This window comes from Poecilia latipinna, unplaced genomic scaffold, assembly GCF_001443285.1.
Source record: "Poecilia latipinna isolate Pla-1442-1.1 unplaced genomic scaffold, P_latipinna-1.0 Scaffold4786, whole genome shotgun sequence".
Lineage (NCBI taxonomy): Eukaryota > Metazoa > Chordata > Actinopteri > Cyprinodontiformes > Poeciliidae > Poecilia > Poecilia latipinna.
The window spans coordinates 4,275-18,481 of record NW_015117402.1 but is presented as its reverse complement, the minus strand read 5'-3'; the positions used below and the strand labels follow the sequence as shown (position 1 = coordinate 18,481).

Genomic DNA, 14,207 nt, shown 5'->3' with positions numbered 1-14,207 from the left:
CGGTTCTGTAAATGTTGGTGAAATCACAGCACAGGTTTAGAGGGAGTGTATTGGAAACATTTTGATACGTAGGGCAGTGACTGACCAGATGATATGTCAGCCAACAAGCACATTTCTAAAGGCTGAGATGCAGTTTACACTTGAAGCTATTTCTAAAATTGAAACGATTATTTTCTTTGGTTCTGTCTCCTCTTGTGGTGATGGTGGGATAATAGCCACTCAATCTAAACTTCACACTTAAAAAATAAAGCAGAAGCAAAGTACTTTTCACATTCTAAGCCAGCAAAATCAGCAGAAAGCAAAACAGAACCACTGAAATAAAATCCTTTGATTGCTGTTTATAGTTATGCACAGGCGAGCATTTGCGCTGCAATAGGGCTACCTGTTAGAGGAAGTTACAAAAGTCAAATTATAAAACATATATGCTTTAAAAGTCTAATTTAGTAAAAATGGCCACTTTTTTTATCAATAACATTTAAACAACAGGGACAGCATGCAGTGTTATGCAAAAATAAGCTGCTGCTGCGGTTCAGTAAGCTGTTAAGCTTCAACACCCGTCAGCAGAATGCACTGAAGTATGTGATGGCCTTCAAATGAAGTGATGCACAGTGGCACTCCTCACATGTGTTCTTCTTATGCCTTATGTGACAGTTTATGATCCATGCGACAGCCATTAAAAGGATGTTACAATCATTGTAATATGGTATTTTAAATATTAATTTTACTGAGGGCATTGATATAATCTGTACCCTTAACAATATTTTCCAAAACTAATAATTTGTGCTTCATATGCACCTCACATCTACATGCAAACAGTCCTTGCTGATATTAAAAAAAACTAGTAAAAATGAAAGAAATCCAGAGATTAAAGAAAAGCCCAGTTTGCTCAGACTCATGATCACTTTCAGAGATAGAAACCATAACAATGATGCAGCTGTTTTTGTATTTGTACACCTCCCTTGCCTTGTCCTGACTCTGTTTCCATGAAAAAATGATAGACCAAAAGAAAATGATCAGACATGAGCTGCAGCTGTTTTGAGAGAATTGTTTTAAAATATTTTTAAGCAGTGCTTTAGGAAGGCTCCATATCTTCCTCATCTAAATTTTCAATCCAATTGAATTTATTTATATAGCATCAATTTAAGCTCAAAATAAGTTTACACTGGTGAAAAGTTTTTTGCCTAAGGAAGTCCAGACGATTGCTTCAAGTCACTGACTTTGGAGCAATCTCTCCCAGAACCAGCATGAAGTGACAAGACACAGTCAATTCCACTGCGCTTTAACTTTGCAGCCGTCCGTCACTGAGCGTGCATGTAGCGTAAGTGGAGAGGAGAACTCTCCCTTCAGAGGGAGAAACCTCCAGCAGAACTTGGCTCGGTATGAGCAGCTGTCTGCTGCAACCAGCTGGGGGTCTGACGAGAAACGTTCATACATTGACGTTGACGTCACCGATTACTGGTGCAGCACGAATATCGCAACATTTTTACTTTGAATTTATCAGCATGAACAAACAGTTGATTTTAAAGATGTATATCGATAGGGGAGCATAATTATTGTTCCTTTTTGCTCTGATTATGTGTTACCATATTGTCACCTATTTTAACTATTTAAGGTAGTTTAAGGTTATACTTGAAAGTAAAACCGGCAACCGACAGGAAATCCACCTCTATTCATTTTTAACCTATATTAGAGGCATATGGTAGCCAGCCTTGACCGCTCGGTCTGTTATCACTGCCTGAGAAAATATTAACCATGATTTAAGTTCTCAGAGCTCAAATCACTTTAGAAAAATACTTTCGATCTGTGGTAATGAAAGTGGTTGTCAAATGCAATGACTCACCACTACCATGTTGATGTGCTTTTGGCTTTACAATCTTTAATTTGATGATGCATCATTTGAAGTTTTTCTGTAAAATGAAAGGTCGATGAATCATAACATGTTTTTCATTATTATGTTGGTGAAATTCTACTGCTCTACAATGTATGCATGTATGGATTAGATGACCAAAGAACTATAAAAGGCAAGGAGGGGTTTGTGTTCCCATGGTGACTCTCTCGATGACCCCCAGGTCACCCCAGGCCTCTTGGGACATAAATCTCTCTCTTTCTCTCTCTTACACATTTACACATTCATACATATTTCTGTTATAAACAGTCTTGAATTTTCCTTGGAGCCTGACTTGAAGATGTGGTGCATCTAGCTGCTGTTCTACCAGCTTCCAGTCTGTTTACCAAGACAGAAAAAAAATGAGAAGAGGGAGAGAGGGAAGTTGAAGGACAAACAGAAGGAGGAAAAACACATTTCCAAGACAGATGGGTGATGAGAAAACATCAGGATGGGTTGTGGAGGAGAATAAGGAAGGTTTTAAAAGTGCTAAGAAATATTCAATTAGTGGGTACCATATTCAGATTTTTGTAATTATTTTAACCTAATTGGGTTAAAAACGCACTCTTGGTACTCCTCGTTGGGAGAGTGGAGAGGATAGATTGAAACTGGGGGGAAGGGAACATGCCTGCTCACTGATCATGTTAAACAGTCGCCACCCGCTCCTCCTCCTCCTCTTCCTCTTCCCTTCCACCACCACCCATCTTTTCACTCCACCCCCTCGGCACCATGCTTTCCCCCCTCGCAGCTACACCCTGACGTGCTCACTCATCACTTGTGCACAGACGGATGTGCTCAGACCCCCAGAAGTGACCAGCACACGAGCATGTCTGTGCAGAGAATCTATTGGTCGCCTGACCTCATCCCACTGAGTGATTGTTAAAAAAAAAAAAAGAAGAAGAAAATCTGATGCTCACTCCAAAGGGAGGTGGGGATGGAGAGCATTCGGTCAGAGGGCGTGGAAAAAACAGGCTGTTTCCCCGCATCCCTTTTGAGTCTCTTCCATCGCATCTTTGCTGTGCTCATCTGCTGTAATTTATTTAGTTATCTTTGTTCTTTTGTTAAATTTGAGTAAAAATACAATTTTAATTAAAAAAAAAATAACCATTTGCTATAAATGTTCTAGTCTTACTAAATGTTGTCAGGATGAAATCTTGACAACATTTCATCCTGGTTTTGATGAATTATTACTATAATAATTCATCAAAACCTTTTTTTACACATTCCAATATTTGCAGCATGTAAAAGTTTACATAATCAAAAAATAACTAAATATGGGTGCATCAATTTTACAAAACTTATTATATTATAAATGCATATTCCGATTTGTAGCTATATTACATTATGATGTGAAATTGAAATCGACTGAAACCAGAGCTTCTTTGTTTTGAAGACATCCCTTAACCCTCTGAAACCTGCCAACAAATATTAACTGAAATCACAAGACTAATGTGCATGGTTTATCTTTATACTCCTTCTTTCTGCACATATGTGCATATTAGATAATAAATACTAAAGTGAGATAATATGTTACTCGGGCTAAGTTTACACTTTTAATTGAATTACACCGCATTCATTTTGAAAAAGCCCAGGGGTATTCTCATTATTAATTTTATGGTCCAAATCATTTTTTCCAAGGCTTATCAACAGAGCCCACGGTTTATAGCTTTTAATCTGAAACATAAAAGTTGCAAATGTCAGCATGGACCCTTTTTGGAGACAGATGTAATTAGAATAAAATACAGAACAAAATACCCAGATGCCCAGGTGGTCTTCAATAAAAAAACAAACAGTAATTCATAAACTTCTCCGTTTACCTCATGATTCATTTTTGTCCCTATACGCTGTTTGCATATACATCTTTTTTATTTATCAGCTTAGAGCACGCTGGGGAAAGTTGGTGCAAATAAAACTACTTTAAAAACATAAACCACCCACTCAAAAACTGAAACTGTAATGGCAAAATGTCAGTCGGTAATAGAACGGTAGTCATAGAAACTGAAGATCAGCTCATACTGTTGCTCATGCCGCCTCTGGAGCGCTGACCATTAGTGGTAACAGCCGAGCAATCAGCAGATTTTGAAAACACTCCCAAAACATTTCTATTTTTACATTTCCTCCATCCATTTTTATCTTCTGATTCTATTTCCATACCTATATATTATTATCTATATATTATCCATATCATTCATTTTGCTAATTTATCTTTTTTTAAAGTTTCTTACTTTTCTTTTTGCTGGTGTAATGTTTTGTAATATGAATAGTGCATCGGCTATTCTTGATCACAGTCAAATATGCATCCTGTTTTACCTCAGGATTGGAGCATGCAGCTGCATGCATGCACAGGTTAGGAAACTATTTCTGCTTTTTGCATGCATAAACAATGTAAAATGCATATTCTGACCAAGTCACATTCTGGCTTTATGTGAATTTTGGCTTTAGCAAATTAACTAACTATGACTGGATGATGCCTTGAAACAACATTTTAAATTCAATTTAAATCTGACAAACTGTGTAGAATTAAGTAACTTTTTAGAAACTGATTTTTCACATCTTATTCAATTTTGTATACATGTTTGCACAAACAGAAACATTGTACCTGTGTCTAAATGCGAAGGAATGACATCCATTTTGCGGAAAGAAAGCCTGGTCACGTTTCTAAAGTGCTGCTTTTGACATTCCCCTGTTTTACATAGCATTTCCTTTTGTGTATTTTTCCTTATGATCCGATCTTAGTTCCATGAATGTCCCCAAGTGGCCAAATATTTATTTACTGAATTAATTAGAATGCATGTCGGTGCTACTAAGGAGCTGTTCTGACTTTTCTGCACCCAGAATTGAGTTGAAACTATCAGTACAGACAGAGCATCTGCATAGTGTAATCAGTGGGTTGCCGGTTGAAACCCTTTGTTCCATTTGCCTCAGTTGTTGTGTCTTTGAGCAAGACACTTCACCTGTCATGCCTTCTGTTGTTGGTCAGAGGCCCTGGTAGCACCGATGTATTGCAGCCTCACTGCTGTCACACTGCACCAGGGCAGCTGTGGCTACAATGTAGCTTGCTACAATCAGTGTGTGTTGTGTGAAGAGCTTTGGAGGCCTTGGACTTGATAAAGAGCTACACGAATAATGGCCATTTATCATTTTAGCTTTTTTCTTAAATTAATTAATTCCCGTAAATATTTGAGAAGTAGGGGGCACTAAACTTTTAGAAATGTTCAAATAATCATTAAGTAAAGAAAATAAAAGAAAATTACCTTACTTCATCCTTACATAGCATCCTGTAGATTCCACATCTTTCATTCCAATATCCCTCCGCCGTGGCACGGTTGTCCTTCCTTCATGTCTTGAGCCTCTTTTCTACACACTTTTTGACAAACAGGTGACAACATAAGGAATAGTTTGACAGGATCTTTACCTTTATCAAATGGGATCTGGAGTTTTGTCATGTTAGATCACAGAAAAGAAAAGCCAGCCCAAAACAGCACTACAGAGGATTTGTGACAAGCTAAAATAAAAATATTAAAACTGATCATTTTAATAGATATTTTGTAATTTTTTTCATTTTTATTCACACTGTTCATCTTTTCATACACTGATTAGGGATTTAATAGTCATGTGTCTTGGCCTTCAGTATACTACTTCTAGTTTCACTGCATTTTTTTCTTGCACAGGTATGTGCATGCAGATTTCCCTTCATTTTGGTACATACATACATTTAGATGAAATATCAAACGATATTGAGGGCACTGCGATCAGGTTGCATGTCCTTGAGGTAAAGAGAAAAAGAGAACCAGTGTGTGAAACTGCAAAATCATCCTGCCTCATTTTCAGCCTTCTCCCCAATTAGAAACAACTAGCTGAGCAGATATGTTCACTTCTTTTATTAAAAGATTGAAAATAGTTTGCTCTATTTAGTTGAAATTGCCATGAAAATGCCATTTGGGCAGTTCAGGAAACTTATTTCAGTTTTCCAAAAGAGTCTTGAAAAAACATTGGACTGCACATTATTTCAGCTTCACATCAGCTCACAAGTCTGACAATGCTAGAAAAAAATAGATTTTCATATCATAGTACTTGTTTCACCCACACTCGCAAGACAAAGCCAGCACTGACAGATGTGGGTGTGCTCTTACTGTTCACTACAAACTTTTGTTTGAAAAGTTGACATCTTTTCAACATGCATATTTTCACAGACCATAGCAAACGGTTTATGGTATGTGACCGGATTTGAAATGACCTGTGGGGCGTAAAATGCAAAAATCCTCTCCTGAAAACAGCAAGTGCTTTGTTGACATAGTGACTCGAATTGAAGTTAGCAGTGTGCTGCCTTACAAAAGAATAGTAAAGAGTTGCATTTAGTGGAAGACACTGATTAAGCCTGAGCAGTGCGAGTGAAAGATGGTATTTATATACAACTGTTGTTTATTGATATATTATAAATGTCAAAAACATGATTTGTTTAGTCAGTTTTCAACATTTTTACACTTTGTTTCCATATGGCAGCTATAAATGATACAGCTAGTAGTTCATTCTCTGAATCTCTCATAAGGAGCAGATTTAGCTTGTAAACCAGGAGGAGGTCTGTAAGACATCAGAGAACAGCACTGGCTATAATTTTTTAATTGGATTTTTTTGTTTTAGAGATCACATATTTTGTATCCTACTATTTAGTGATGACCAATCTAGATTTACATGGAGAAATCTGTCTCCTTGAAGTTCCTCGATGTGACATTTGCAGCTTGGACCTATCGCTAGCAGGATTGTCCTGCTCTTTGATTAAGAAAGGAAACTAAGTTATCCACAGGGTGTGAGATGTACAGGGTTGCACAGTCACTGCACATGTGGGAGCACTTAGAGTCATAACATTGATCTGGAAGATGTAGAAGCTAAACAATTGCTGTGACAATAACCAACACATTTCCAGAGCAGTTTATTTTAAATGGATTAAATCGACTGGTAAGAATCCTAATCCAAAGTATTTTCTGTTGTTTATTTCTTTTAGAAAATCATGTTCATGACAAAATAATGTAGTATACCGCTGTAATGTAACTGAAGCATCCCTTTAAATATTTAATGAACCTCAAGTTATTCCATCATTGGGTTTCCCTGGGTTTGTGAATGATCTGACAGCTGCCAGTCTTTTGAATGGGAAAGACAAGAAAACATGAAATTGAAGTAAGTTTAAAGTATCTAAAAGAATGCAAACTGGGGCATGTTGGCTTTTAGAACAGAGATAAGCAAGGCTGATTAAGGATCCAGGTTTGTTTAGCTAGCATAGACAATGAGAAGGACATTAAGGGAGACAAAATCTCCCAACAATTTTTCAGGCAACCTTTTCGAATGTACCCCACCTCTGTCCTAATCACTGCTAGAGATCCAGTTTTACCTCAACCCGGCACGGATAAGCGGGTTTAAACAATGGATGGATGGATTCTTGACTAAGAGGCTTTGGTTTTTGTGCCGTTTCCCTAAATAGGTTTAAAGTCACTCCCTTTGAGCTTGTGGGCAAAAATATGAGACTAAAAATCCTGAACTTTGTCTTCATGAATCAAAAGTACAAGCATGCTGTCAGTCAGCAGAACAGCGACTACCCTCAGTTCTCCGTGATACTGAAAGTACTGAAATATCTCAGACCCCACTGCAGCCCCCGGTGGTGCCAAGATTATAGCCTGTCGTCCTCAGACCAATGGTGTTATTTGCACAGCAGAGGGTAGAGCTTTGTGAAGCAGAGGGGAGGAACAGGAAGTGCAGCATCAGACTGACAAAATGTGATTACATGCAGTTATTTTGAGATGATTTCAAAACTGAAAGCTTTTTTGCCCCTTTCTTTAATTATTTGGAATAACAGAACATGACTGACAATTTTTTTCAACTCAATTTAAATCTGATGTAAAATGTAAAAAGGAAACTGGAGATTTTTTAAAGTGTTTTGAGCCACACAGATGTCCTAGAATTGAGCAAATACGCTTTAACTGTGCTAGATCTACACAGACATGGAAAGAGTTGAGTGACTCGTAAAGTATCCTAAATTTAAACTTCTTGTTTGCTTCAATGTCCTGTTAAACATGGTAAAATTAGCTCAGACATCCATAGTATTTGGTGAATATAGGAGATTTTTTGCAGAGGATACTGTACAGCTATTCATACACCTTGGACATTTTCACATTTTGTCATATTATAATCACAAACGTCAGGGTATTGTGGCTCATAATTGTGAAGTAGAAAGTAAGGGATGTATATTTTCCAAAGGGTTTTCATATATAAATCAAAGGCATGCATTTGTATTTAGCCCCAATCACTCTTTTTACCACTTCTGGAATGGTATCAGAGGATTGTTAGAGAACACTGGTGAAAACAGGCATCATGAAAAAACAATCACCTGGCATTGGGGTCAGGAAAAGGTCAGCTAACATCTCTGCAGACCCCACACATCCTGGACCAAACCATTTACAATGCTAAACGTACAGCCAGAGCAACAATGGAAGTTCAGATCAAAATCAAGTGTGTCCCAGTCAAAGTCCAGACATACTGTTAAAACTTTACTCTGGATTGACTAAATAACATTTAAATTTAAACATATTTCAATGAAACTGTTTAAATCAATATTTTTTTTGTCAAGAAATTTTAAACATTTTTCTGAAATTTTTGATCCTAAAACTTTTAAAAAATGAATTATTTTGTTGTTTTTCTGGTGAGCTTTATGTGATTTCTGTTCTTTATGCTCCTGAAAGTGGATTGGGACTAAAACTGAAAAGCCAGAAAAGGTATTTATCACATAATAAAGGATGTTTCGGACACCAAAAGGGGCAGTCATGGTTTGTTGCTTCAGTCCATGCACAGCACATTTGAGGTTAAAGCAGCAGACTGGACTTAAATCAGCTGAAATTATTAAAGAAGAGCAGTAAGGTCATTCAGATGGATGAGGGACATTTAGTGAGCTGTATAATTAAATGAAGAGACCCTCAGGTCTCCTTTCAGTGCTATATTCATGCAAGCCAAGAGCCATTTTTATGATATATCATTTGCAGAGGAGCACTAATTACAGAAATGTTTCCTGGGCAATAATGGGACACATGTGGAGGATAGAAACACATTTATAGCTACCGTCTTGTTTTTCAGCCACAACCCCAAATTATTCTCCTTTCGTCCGTTTCTCACTCGCACCTGATTCAAGGTCAGCATGAGGAGTGAGTTAAGCTGGTTTTAGTAGAGGGATGGGCTAGAAGGGACTTACCCCCAGGCAGTCTTCATCTGAGTTGTCATTATTCTTGGAGATGGGTTCAGGGACACAGAAAGATGGTGGAATAATATGCAAGGACAGAGTGAGTCAGAAAGTGAGTCAAGTTATACAGTCATGGTTGGTGCAGCCAGACATTGCGATGTAGAGAGAAGCAATATGTGAAGGCTAAGGGATGACTTTTTCAGCCTCTTAAATTAATCTTTACTTTAGTCTGTAAGAAAAGAAGATGAAATTGTGGAGAGCTTTAGAAGGTTTTTATTTTTGAAACACTTAACCTAGATTCCATGTGTTTAAAGAGCAATAAAACTTGCTTTCCTGTGTTTAACATTTAACTGTAGTTCAGAAGTAATATGTGAAACACATTCGCTTTGGGAAAAAAAAAAATCTGATTAAAATCTATTACTAGCAACAGAACAGAAAAAAAACAGTATACACACGTATGGTAGAAAACAAATGAAAGAGTGCAGCAACAGCGGCTTTGAGCTTACTTCCAGACTGACTTGTGTTTATCCTGATAGGATTTCCAGGACAAATTGTGACTCCGGTGGTCAACAGGCCATAGAGGGCCCGTTAAGTCAGAGCCAGGATTGTGAAGAGTCGGATGAAAGCCTTAACGTTCAGCAGTGTTGTGTTCAAGGCCACCTAACCCGAGACCAAGACAAGACCAAGACCAGAGTGTATCGAGACCGAGACCGATCTCGAGTACTACAACACTGACGTTCAGCAGCTTTATGGTCAGTCAGGAAGCAAAAGGTTCCAGTTTGCAATTTCCAACTACTCCAGTTTGAAAATGTCCTTGTCATTTCATAAACATTGATACTTTTGCTTTAAATAATTAATAATGCAGGCAGTCATGTTCTGCTATCAGTAATGCATGTGAAATAACATACCGAATTCAAAGCAGAAAACACCAGATGTAATCTGATGCAACAGCTAATGATACTTTAGGCAAATGATGGATTTTTACTCCTGGATTCCAGCGTGAAATCCAGTATGATGGTCAGAGAAGTTAAAAGTATCAGAAGGCATTAAGCTGCAGGTTCTTTCCTTTGTTCATCTTTGCTGCACCTGCAAACCCACAGGTGGTCTCAGGCTCCAGTGAGCTACCATAAGAATCTGACTGCAGAAACATCTTAGCATAATCAATGTAGTGCATGAGTCTGCAGTTTTTACTAAGAGAGAGTGAAGGAGTTTATTATCAAAAAAAAAAAATCAACATAAGGACAGAGGGGTGCATGTAAAATATCATACTGCACACAAATCACAGTCCAAAAATGTGGTTTTATGTAGGGATGTTGCAAGACTTTTCAGGTCGAACTAGCTTACCCTGAAGTTTTGTCCTTCTTCTGTCCTCCTCTTCCTCTCAGGCAGAGGAAACCATTTCTTGATTTCCTGGAATGTTCGATCAATGAACTCCACAAAATGTAAGAATGGTTGAAATTTCCCACTACTGAACTGAAAACAACCAGAGTAAAACTGCTGCTGGTATTTAGAAATCCATTTCCAAGAAGCAATGTTATATCAAAAAGAGATGATTGACTTTTTTTTTTTTTTTTTGCTAAACATACTTTTAAATCTGTATTAATCCAGGCACCGTCGCTGAGAGGAAGTTGAATAACTAGATCATTTTTAGCTATAGTTACTTTGTAGTAGGACAGACTGCACCTTCTATAAAAGGGAAAGGTGTCGTCTGCGATGAGACCATTCAATCATTCAGACATCATTGCACTGATTCTCATATTGGCAGTGAAGCTGACCCACGCTGACTAGTTAAAGTTACTGAAAAGAACCATTAGAGAGTCTGAATTCCCTAAAGACCACTCTACGGCTGTGCACTTTGGCATCCTGTACTCTATTTAGTGTATCTGTGTTGTTCGAATTCACTCTTTGACATCCACCAATGCAGCCGAGTTCTTCCCATTGTTCCAGAGACATGTTACTGTCTGTTGTGCGCGACTCAAATCCTCCACCTACTGTGTACTTCTCTACCGCTGAACTGAAAGCCTGTCAACAGCCATTATTCCGAGCAAGACCTCTGCTGTGATCCCTGCCATGTTTCATCGAAGTGTGGAAATTTATTCTAAAGCTCACTGTCTGAGCATGTTAGCTACTACTAAAATTACAGCATGTGGGTGTTTGTGGGTGTTTTTTTGTGCGCGTCTACCCGCTTGCCGTCGTTCTGCTGCTTCCAGCTCTTGTCACTCCTGTGGACGAATCCCTGCAAAAGCAGCTGAGTGGACGGGTTTCGAAGGCTCTATTTCACAGTGGAGTCTGAAGGACTTGTGTGTTAGGGTGTGTGTGGTCAAACAATTAGCACTGTTTGTCACCTTCTCACAACACATCCCTCACACGCTGATCTGATTAATGGAGTCCCAATGGATTGTCTGCATAGCCTCTACAGTGACTAAAGCTATGTCTGTGTCTCTGTTTGCAAAGGATTGCAAAGTTGTTTTACAATTTTTTTTTTCTTTTACCTTTTTGATACTGCAGGTATATAGCCTGCATAAGTGGCAGACAGAGTGTTTATTTAGACAGAATTACATATTTAACCAAATTGTACTCATACATTTTGTTCTTCCACTTTTCTCATTTAGACAATTCCAGTTGGCAAAACTTACTCCAGAAACTTTTCCACATTTTGTCACGTTACAACCATAAACCTTATGGGGTAATTTGTAATTTCGTTTAATATACCAACAGAAAGCACAACATGATTGTGAAGTTGAGGAAAAAAAAGATACATAAAAATTGTGACTTGCATTTTTTTTTTTAATTCAACCCCTATAGATCTCAATTCAATTCTGAAATGTCCAAAGAGTATGGATACTTTGAGACCATGAAATAAGTGGAGCATGATTTTGATCAAATTGTTTGGCTTGGATAAGGACTTCAACTCTGCAAAAAAAAAAAAAAAAAAAAAAAAAACTAAAAAAAAGTCACACACCCAACACCCATGCGTGTGTCATTTGATCCCTCTCATATATGTTCCTCTGGATTTCTGAACAAGTCCTCCCCACTCAGGATTTGCATTTAATTTTGCTTGATCCTAATCCTGACCAAATCTTCTGATGTGGAGCAGAAATACAAATTAGAAGTGCATCAATCTTTGTGACATTCAATTTCTAACACTGGGACGATGCTTTCATTTAATAGTCTAGTTTTTCTGAGGGAGTTTTTTTTTTTTTAACCCCTTAAGCCACCCTTTGTGTCCCACTTCTTATGTAATTTTAGTTTGGCTCAAGTGTATGTGTTTAAAATGCTTGATGTATTTAACAGAAAATGAAGAAAAAATATATATTTTATTAGAATGTCCTAGAACCAAGAAGTTTGCTTCTGATGACAATTCATACCGACATTCCTCAAAGCATAACAAAACAATGAGAAAGAAATAGAAATTAAAATAAAATCATTTGTTTGTATGTATTTACATTTATTTTACAAATGGCATGCTGAAAATGATCTTACCTTCCTCAAGTATCAATGGAAACGTTTTGGCATTATGGCAATCTTATCAGAGCTAACAAGATTTTTGTCAACATAAAAAAAACACTTGGCCTTGCTGTCTGCATTTATGTTAATGTTTACAAGTGTTGCACACTGTGGCTAATTATTTTTATTACCTAAGAAGAAACATATGGCTCCTTATTTTTTCAATTTACCAGCTTCTCAAAAGGAATGTTTTCGACTCCTGCCTGCGGTGCTCTTACTAATGCTTTACTTGCTCCAAAAATTAGATAAAACTTCCTCTCCTGCTTTCTTTCGCTGACTCAAAGTTCTACACATCTTTTAATTACAAACCTCTGAGGCCAAAACGCGCTGCTCAAGCTGTTCCTTCTTGTTTGGTTGGCTGAGTGACCTGCAGACTGGATTAGAGTCCAGCTGTATCACAGCTTGAGAGAAGAGCAGCGGTGTTTTGTTTGTAGATGAGCAATGTGCTTCGTGTTCCTCTAAAACTTTACAGGCTGTCTCTGAGGAGACACGCTCCAGAACGGATTTAGAATTCAAGAAAGTTACCGACTGACGCGTTCGGTGTAGGTTAGCATTGCTTCAAGGCTATTGAATAGTTCTCTGAATAGCAAATGCTTTTCACTTGAAGTCACTCCAACAAATTCAAGGTGAGACGTTGGGACGTGTTTGGAGCAGCTGGAGAAAAGTTATCTGTACAATTGTTTTTGTTTTTTTTGTTTGTTTTTTTTTTTACAGAATTTTCCCTTTTTTATTTGTCTTGCTCACAGTGAAGTTCTGTCTTTTCAGCATATGCCCATACTCCAGTGCTGTGTTCCCGCTTGCTAATAATGACTTTTGCTCTTGAGTCATGACTTAGCAACAAGCCTGCTGGCCTATTTTTGGTTTCAGGCAATTATCCGGAATGCAGTGTGTTGGTGTGGTCCTGTGACACTTCCAGATACAACAAAGAGAAAAGGTCTCTGCCCACATCTGTCAAGTTTCAGACATAATAGCATGTTATTGAACGTGTAGACGGAATGACACATCTCACTTTCTGACATGTTGTGAAAACGACCCAAATATAGAAACCAAATCAGTTTTTAGCTGCATTGGTTTGCATAATATTATCTGCTGCGGTTACTTGAATGTAATAAAAACAATAAACAGAAAACATGAAAAGTTTTACAAATAAATAAGTAAACTTTATCTTTCACAGATAAAAATCACAAACACTGCAGTGAGAGAACCGAAATCTGATGATAAAGAAAAATTATATAAAATAAATTAAATTCCAGCACTTTCCACATCTATTGCAACCCCTAAAGCTATTTTAAAATAACAAGTGTGCATTTTATTCATGCTACTGAAAATATTAAAAAAATATATAATCTTTAATTTGAGAGAATTTCTCCATTAAAAAAAAAAAAATCCAGCCTCAGTAATATTTATATTTTCTGCAGAAAGTCACTTCAGCCAAAATAATCGGTACTCTGAGCTCTCCTGAAATACAGCTGGGCTTGATTTATTTATTTTTCATTATATTTTACTTGACTGACCTGGAATTTTGAATTAGTTATCAATAATATGTTCTGTGTTTCTGGGGTATAAATGTGATGTGGCACAGTAGCACATTTT

The 14,207-nt window shown here is 37.4% G+C and overlaps 1 long non-coding RNA gene across 1 annotated transcript; it reads left to right on the top strand.

The window, feature by feature from the left end:
* The first annotated feature begins 4,100 nt into the window (after positions 1 to 4,100).
* Positions 4,101 to 13,723, top strand: LOC106943021 (uncharacterized). Its single transcript, XR_001423793.1, has 2 exons — positions 4,101 to 7,060; positions 9,644 to 13,723. It is a non-coding gene; the product is annotated as an uncharacterized LOC106943021 (long non-coding RNA).
* Positions 13,724 to 14,207: the final 484 nt, after the last annotated feature.